This window comes from Rhinopithecus roxellana, chromosome 12, assembly GCF_007565055.1.
Source record: "Rhinopithecus roxellana isolate Shanxi Qingling chromosome 12, ASM756505v1, whole genome shotgun sequence".
Taxonomy (NCBI): Eukaryota; Metazoa; Chordata; class Mammalia; order Primates; family Cercopithecidae; genus Rhinopithecus; species Rhinopithecus roxellana.
In genome coordinates, this window is record NC_044560.1 from 2,200,098 (window position 1) to 2,208,096 (window position 7,999).

Sequence of the window (7,999 nt, forward strand, 5' to 3'; positions counted from 1 at the left end):
TCTCTACCCAAAATACAAAAATCAGCCAGGCGTGGTGGCACACGCCTGTAATCCCAGCTACTTGGGAGGCTGAGGCTGGAGAATCACTTGAACCGGAGAGACGGAGGTTGCAGTGAGCCGAGATCATGCCACTGCACTCCAGCCTCGGCAACAGAGCCAGACTCCGTCTCAAAAAAAAAAAAAAAAAAAAAGGAAAAAAGAAATTTTAATATGAAAAGTGTTCTGCTTACCATATGACAGGTCCCCCCTTCTGAGTTCTTTATAAGTACTTACTCCTCAGGCACTATGATGAGCTCCACCTTACAGGTGAGGAAACCGAGATGCTGAGAGTAGAGAACTCAACTAGGGCCATGGAGCTAGTAAGTGTGAAAGACAGGATTTAAATCCAGCAGACTGAGGTCTGAGATAAACCTCTCAACCACTTGGCTACTCTATGCATCCCCTATGGCCTGGATTGGAGCCTTAAATTGGGGTTAGGGGCTAGGTGCGGTGGCTCACACCTATAATCCCAGCACTTTGGGAGGCCAAGGTGGGCAGTTCGCTTGAGCTCAGGAGTTCAAGACCAGCCTGGACAACATGGTGAAACCCTGTCTCAACCAAAAAATACAAAAATTAGCTTGAGGTGGTGGTGCACAGTTGTAGTCCCAGCTACTCAGAAGGCTGAGGTGGGAGGATCACTTGAGCCTCGGAGGGGGAGGCTGCAATCAGCTGAGATTGCACCATTGCATTCCAGCCTGGGTGACAGAGTGAGACCTTGTTTCAAAACGAAACAAAACAAAACAAAACTGGGGTTAGGGTAGCTAGCTAAGGAGCTGGGATGAGATGTGCTGTGCTCACCCTAACCGCACTCTGACGAGGAAAGCTGGCCAAGTCTCCTATCTTACAGTTGAAGGATCAGGCACTGGAGGCCTTTGCAACCCAAATCAGGACATAAACACCTCTAAGAACCCACACGTTCCCTTCTTCCCACTAGCACCCGTTCTCCAGTTACTGCACCCACCAAAGGTAACCATTCTCCTTCCCCCATTAGCAGAGACTCATGAGACTGGCTTCTGAATTTAAATAAATGGAATCATGCAGAGAGCATTCTTGCTGTTTGTTTTGTAAAGACAAGGTCTCACTATATTGCCCAGGCTGGTCTCAAACTCTTGGATTCAAGAACGCTTCCCACATCGGCCCCCCAAAGTGCTAGGGTTACGGGCATGAGCCACCACACCCAGCCCAGATCGTATTTTTTTTTTATGTCTGGCATCTCTCACTGGACGTGCTTGTGAGATGCTTCCCTGTTGTGTGTATCTGTTCATTCATTCTCATTCATATATATCATTCCGCTATATGAATAGATCACAATTTTGTTCCCTTTCTGTTGTCATCAGACATTTGAGTTTTTGCTGGTTCTTCAATGAGTGCCTCTCCATTCCAAATTCACAATCTGGGTCTGCTCTGTGGAAATGGAGCTGGAACCTCTAAATATTTTGCCTTTTCCGGTTGGTGCCTGTGCTTTGTCAGTAAAGAGTCCTGGAGAGACATCATAGAAGAGAAAGATCCTGCTTCTGGGTTCCAGGAGCTCACACAGCAGCATCCTGTGGTACCCGAAGCTTCACCAGTGCCCCGCGTCTGCAGTGTGGGAGGAAAAGTTTCACATCAGGAATCCTGAATGACAGCAGGCTATTGGAGTGACAAGGGCTTGGCTAGCAAGAAGTAAAGAGGGCTCAAAGGAATATAGAAATCAAGGCCGGGTGCGGTGGCTCACATCTGTAATCCTAGCACTTTGGGAGGCCAAGGCAGGTGGATCACTTGAGGTCAGGAGTTCGAGACCAGCCTGGCCAACATGGTGAAACTCTGTCTACTAAAAATACAAAAAGTAGCAGGACCTGGTGGCGGGCACTGTGATCCCAGCTACTCAAGAAGCTGAAACAGGAGAACCGCTTGAACCTGGGAGGCGGAGGTTGCAGTGAACCGAGATCGCACCAATGCAGTCCAGCCTGGGCAACAGAAAGAGACTCCGTCTCAAAAAATGATGATAATAATAATAATATAGAAAGTATACATATAAGGAAATACCACTACCCCTAGGGCTTAAATAGAGCATCCAAGAAAGACCCCGCTTCCCACCCAGCTCTTGTTGGAAACGGCATAGAGTGAATTTGCTGAACTGGCAAAGAAGTTGCTCTACTGCTACACCAGGGGGACTCACTGGTGTCTTCCCCCTGACACACACGCTCAACAAATTTGCTGAAAATCTTCCCTCTTGGGTGCTAGGGAAAGCCGTTCATTCACAGGGAGGTGTTTTACTGGAGGCACTCTGAAGTGAAACCACCCGAGGGGACTGGAAGGGAAAGTTATTGACCTCCAAGTGCTGCAGGAGTTTGGAACTGGAAGGCAGACCCCCTTTTTTATTCCTATTGTTTATGTTTTTAGGTTTGGGTTTTGTTTTGTTTTGCTTTGTTTTTCAGAAAATGAAAGTTATAGAAGAGGCTTTACCCCAGTGGGTATATGCATGGCAGATTTTTGTGTTTTTACGCCATTGTATCTTTGTAAGAGTTTACTTAGGTTTGTCTTAGAGGGTTATAAGTATTCACTATTCTGGTTAGGTGTAATTATCTTTTTAAAATTCATGACAAGTAATGCAATTTTTGGTTTCTTAAGCATGTTTATGGATACCCCTGAAGATATCACACACTGGAGGAGCTGGGCCTGGAGAAGCAGATAGAGCAATTACTGCCCCCAGAGCATTTTTGAAAACAGTAGAACAATTAGCCTGTAGTTAGTGGAGGCTAACAGTTGGGTGTGAGACCAACAGAGGCACAGAACTTAACAGAGAGATCAGAGAAGGATAAAATCAAAACAGCCCTGTGGAAAACACTGCATTCTTAGGGTGACTGTACACAGGGCCAAGGCTGCCCCACCTGAGGTGTGACATTAGAAGCTGCACACTGCAAAGGAAATAGACTTTACTGAAATAGTTTATCCATATCATTAAACAAATAAAAAAGGTCTGAACACAGGGGCTCACGCCTGTAATCTCAGTGCTTTGGGAGGCCAAGGCAGTAAATCACTTGAGCTCAGGAGTTCAAGATCACCCTGGGCAACATGGTGAAATCCCACATCTATAAAAAAACAAAACAAACAAACAAACAAACAAACAAACAAAAAACGTGCATTGGGCGCAGTGGCTCACACCTATAATCCCAGCACTTTGGGAGGCTGAGGCGGGGGGAGGTCAAGAGACCAAGACCATCTTGGTTAACATGGTGAAACCCCATCTCTACTAAAAATACAAAAATTAGCCAGGCATGTTGGCGGACGCCTGTAGTCCCAGCTACTCAGGAGGCTAACGCAGGAGAATGGCGTGAACCCGGGAGGCAGAGCTTGCAGTAAGCTGAGATGGTGCCACCACACTCCAGCCTGGGTGACATAGTGAGACTCTGTCTCAAAAAAAAAAAAAAAAAAAGTAGTCTGCCTGTAGTCCCAGCTACTTGGGTGGCTGAAGTAGGAGGATCACTTGAGCCGAGGAGGTCAAGGCTGCAGTGAGCTGTGATCGCACTACAGCACTCCAGCCTGGGCAACAGAGGGAGACTCTATCTCAAAAAAGAAAACAAGCAAATAAATAAGTAAACAACATAAACAATAAGCTCAGGGAGAACTGGGGGGAGGGATTAGTATCCAAAGTTGCTACAATGTAATATCTAAAATCTCTAATCTTCCACAAAAAATGAGACATGCAAAGAAACAGAAAAGTATAACCCATACAAAGAAAAAAACATCAGTGACGGGAGTTGCCTTTGAGAGAGGCCCACATGTCAGGCTTAACAAAGCCTTTAAAGCAGCTATTATAAATATGTTCAAAGAACTAAAGAAAATAATGGTTAGTGAAGTAGCAGAGGAATATAATGACAATGTTTCATGCAATAGAAAACACCAGTAAAGAAACAGCCATGATTTTTTAAAGGGCTAAACTATGGAATTGGAAGGAATAACAACAAAAATGAAATATTCACTTCAGGGGCCCAACAGTAGGTTTCAGCTGGGAGAAAGAATCAACAGACCTGAGGGTATAGCAATAGAAATTATGCAATCAGAAAGACAAAGAAAATTCATGAGGAAAAATGAACAGCATTTCAGGGAAAAGTGGGGCACCATTAGGAGCAGCAATATACATATAACGGGAGTACCAGAAGGAGAAAAGTGAGAAAAAGGAACACAAAAGTATTCCAAGAAATAACAACTTAAAGCTTCCTAAATCTGTTGAAAAATGGTGTTCTACATATCCAAGAGGCTCAATGAACTCTGCCAGAAATAATCAGTTCCTCTTCAAACGTCCTTGTTCCCTTTAGTGACTAATGTCCTTTCACATTGCTAGAAAGGATGAATTCTTGCCCGGGCGCGGTGGCTCAAGCCTGTAATCCCAGCACTTTGGGAGGCCGAGACGGGCGGATCACGAGGTCAGGAGATCGAGACCATCCTGGCTAACACGGTGAAACCCCGTCTCTACTAAAAATACAAAAAACTAGCCGGGCGAGGTGGCGGGCGCCTGTAGTCCCAGCTACTCGGGAGGCTGAGGCAGGAGAATGGCGTAAACCCGGGAGGCGGAGCTTGTAGTGAGCTGAGATCCGGCCACTGCACTCCAGCCTGGGCGACAGAGCGAGACTCCGTCTCAAAAAAAAAAAAAAAAAAAAAAGAAAGAAAGGATAAATTCTTGTTCTCCAAACAAGACTTTCCATCCTTGCCGTGCCTACCTGCCCAAACATGCCTTAATGGACAATCCCCCACTCCCCTCCTTTCTTTACAAGTTAAATGTTTAAGGGTTTCAGTTTACCATATTTGGAAAAGTTTTACCACTCCTACCCCTTCTTCCCCATCTACCCTATTTGGAAAAATTTCAAGTTTTAGCCAATCAGGTTAGTTTAAATTGTGCGGTCCAACTCCAGCCAATGCGGAAAAGACACAGAAAAGAAACAGAAGCTGTGTTAGGGATGAAAACCTTTCTCTCCTTTGTTCGGTGTGCGCTTGCGATCGTGACTGACACAGGCAGCACCCTTCTGCAGAAGTAATTTTGCCTTGCTGAGAAGTCTTTTGTTTGAGTGCTCACTTTCTTTGTGGCTCCAAGCTCTTATTTCCAACAAATGCCAACTATGATCAATGCAAAGAGATGGCATCACTGGTAAATTATTCCAAACACTTAAAGAAGAATTCATTCCAATTCTTCACAAACTCTTCTTAAAAACAGAAGAGAAGGGAACACTTCTCAACGGCTATAATAAAAAAGACAGATAATAACAAGTGTTGACAAGGATGTGGAGAAACTAGAACTTGCATTCATTGTTAGTGAAAATGTAAAATGCTGCAGCCACTTTGGAAAGTTTAGCAGTTCCTCAAAATTTATTGAACATAGAATTATCATATGACCCGGCAAGTCCACTTTAGGTATATACACAAGAGAACTGAAAACATGTGTCTACACAAAACCCTATTTATAATTGGTCATAGCAATATTATTTATAATACCCCAAAAGTGGAAACAATCCAAATGTCCATCGACCGGTGAACAGGTAAACAATGTGGTATATACATTGTATTAGGGTTCTTCAGAAAGATCGAACCAATAGGATATAGAGAGAGAGCTATAAGAGGGTTCTTTTTTTTTTTTTGAGATGGAGTTTTGCTCTTGTCACCCAGGCTGGAGCGCAATGGCATGATCTCAGCTCACCGCAACCTCTGCCTCCTGGGTTCAAGCGATTCTCCTGCCTTAGCCTCCCTAGTAGCTGGGATTACAGGCACGTGCCACCATGCCTGGCTAATTTTTTTCTATTTTTAGTAGAGATGGGGTTTCTCCATATTGGTCAGGCTGGTCTCGAACTCCTGACCTCAGGTGATCTGCCCACCTCGGCCTCCCAAAGTGCTGGGATTACAGGCATGAGCCACCATGCCCAGCAAGAGGGGATTTATTAGGGGAATTGGCTTGCACAATTATGGGGGCTGAGAAATCCCACAACAGGTCATCTGCAAGCTGGAAACCCTGGGATGCTGGTAACCTGGCTCAGTCCAAGTCCAAAGGCCTCAGAACCAGGGAAGCTGATGGTGTAATTCTCCGTCCAAGGCCAAATGCCTGAGAACTCAGGGGGCATGGGGCACTGCTGGTGTAAGTCCTAGAGTGAAAAAGCCAGAGAGCCTGGAGTTGCTGTCCAAGAGTAAGAGAAGAAGAGTACATTCAAGCTCCAGCAGATACATCAACACATTAGGCTTTTCTTTGTTTTTATTCTCTCCAGACCCCCAGCAGATTGGATGGTGGCTGCCCACCTTGAGGGCAGATCTTACCCACCTAGTTCACTCAAACTCACATGCTAATCAATGGAAACCCCCTCATAGAGACACCAAAAAATAATGTTCGACCGGGTTTCTAGGTATTCCTTAACCCAGTCGAGTTGACAACTAGCATTAACCATCACATCCATGCAATGAAATATTATTCAATAGGCCAAGGACTCATGCCTGTAATCCCAGCACTTTGGGAGGCCAAGGAAGGAGGATCACTTGAGCCCAGAAATTCAAGACCAGCCTGGGCAATAGAGTGAGACCCCATTTCTCCAAAAAAAAAAAATGTTTAAAATCAGTGGGGCATGGGGCACATGCCTGTAGTCCCAGCTACTCAGGAGGCTGAGGTGCAAGGATTGCTTAAGCCTAGGAGGTTGAGGCTGCAGTGAGCTGTTACCACACCACTGCATGCCAGCCTGGGTGACAGACAGAGATCCTGTCTCAAAAAAAAAAAAAAAAGAAAGAAAGAAGAAAGGAAGAAAGAAAGAAGGAAGGAAGGAAGGAAAGAAAGAAGAAGGGAAAGAAGGAAGGAAGAAAGGAAGGAAGGAAGAAAGGAAGGAAGGAAGGAAGGAAGGAAGGAAGGAAGGAAGGAAGGAAGGAAGGAAGGAAGGAAAGAAGGAAGGAAGGAAGGAAGGAAGGAGAAAGAAAGCAAGAAAGAAAATTCTAATGAGCTTTAGGGTCTAATCTCCCAAACCCTTCCCTTCTCACGACCTCCACCCTGTGTGGCTTGGATGAGGGATTTTAGACCTCAGAGATCTGTAAGGACAGCAATGGGGATATGTGGTATTATCCTGATGTGTCCAAAAGCCAGATGAGGTAAGGATGCACGAGCTATTTGGCACATCTGGTGGGGTTGCTTGTGGCTAGAACTCTAGGCACTTGAGGCAGTAATTCAACTAATACGTAGTTGCTATTTACTGAGGACTCCCTGTGTGCCAAGCAGTGTCCTACCAACAGCCCTCTGAGGTGAGCACATGGAGATGAAACTCACACTCTACAAGATTGCCTCACTTTCCCAAGATCATTGCCAAAGGGAAAGAGGTTTCCAGCAAGTGTGTGAGGCTGTGTGTTAATTTCATACAGGTTCCCATAATCCAATGCAACAATAATAGCAACAAAAATAACTAAGTCCAACATTAGTTAAGTGTCTGCAATGGCCCAGGCACAGCTGTGAAGTGCCTTATCTGTAAGAATTTGTTCAATGTCTGCAACACCCTAGAGGAAGGTACTGGCGTGATCCCTACTTCACAGATGAGGATACCAAGCCCCAGAATGCTGGACTCATTCGCCCACATTCATAGAGCCAGAGGTAGAAGGGCTCAGCCCAGAGCCCAAACACTGCCCTGTCACCTCTTGGGTCTGTTAAAGCAAACTAAATATGGCCTGAGAAGGACTCCGTACTTCCATATTTAAGTCCCTGTGGACTCACTCAAACCTAGCTTAATAGTTAGACAAGATTGAAAACCTAACTTAGAAGTATGCGCTTGTAACAATAACTGAGTCTTGGCCAAATACAGGGGTCAAACTTCAACCACTCAGAGCCTGCTAAGTGTTTAAACCGTGTTCAAATAAGACAAACGCCAGCCTGTTTCTGTTCCTCACTGCTGATTTTTGTATATCACTTCCCTTTTTTTTTGTCTGCAAATCTTCTACCACGTGGCCAGATTGGTGGCTCACACCTGTA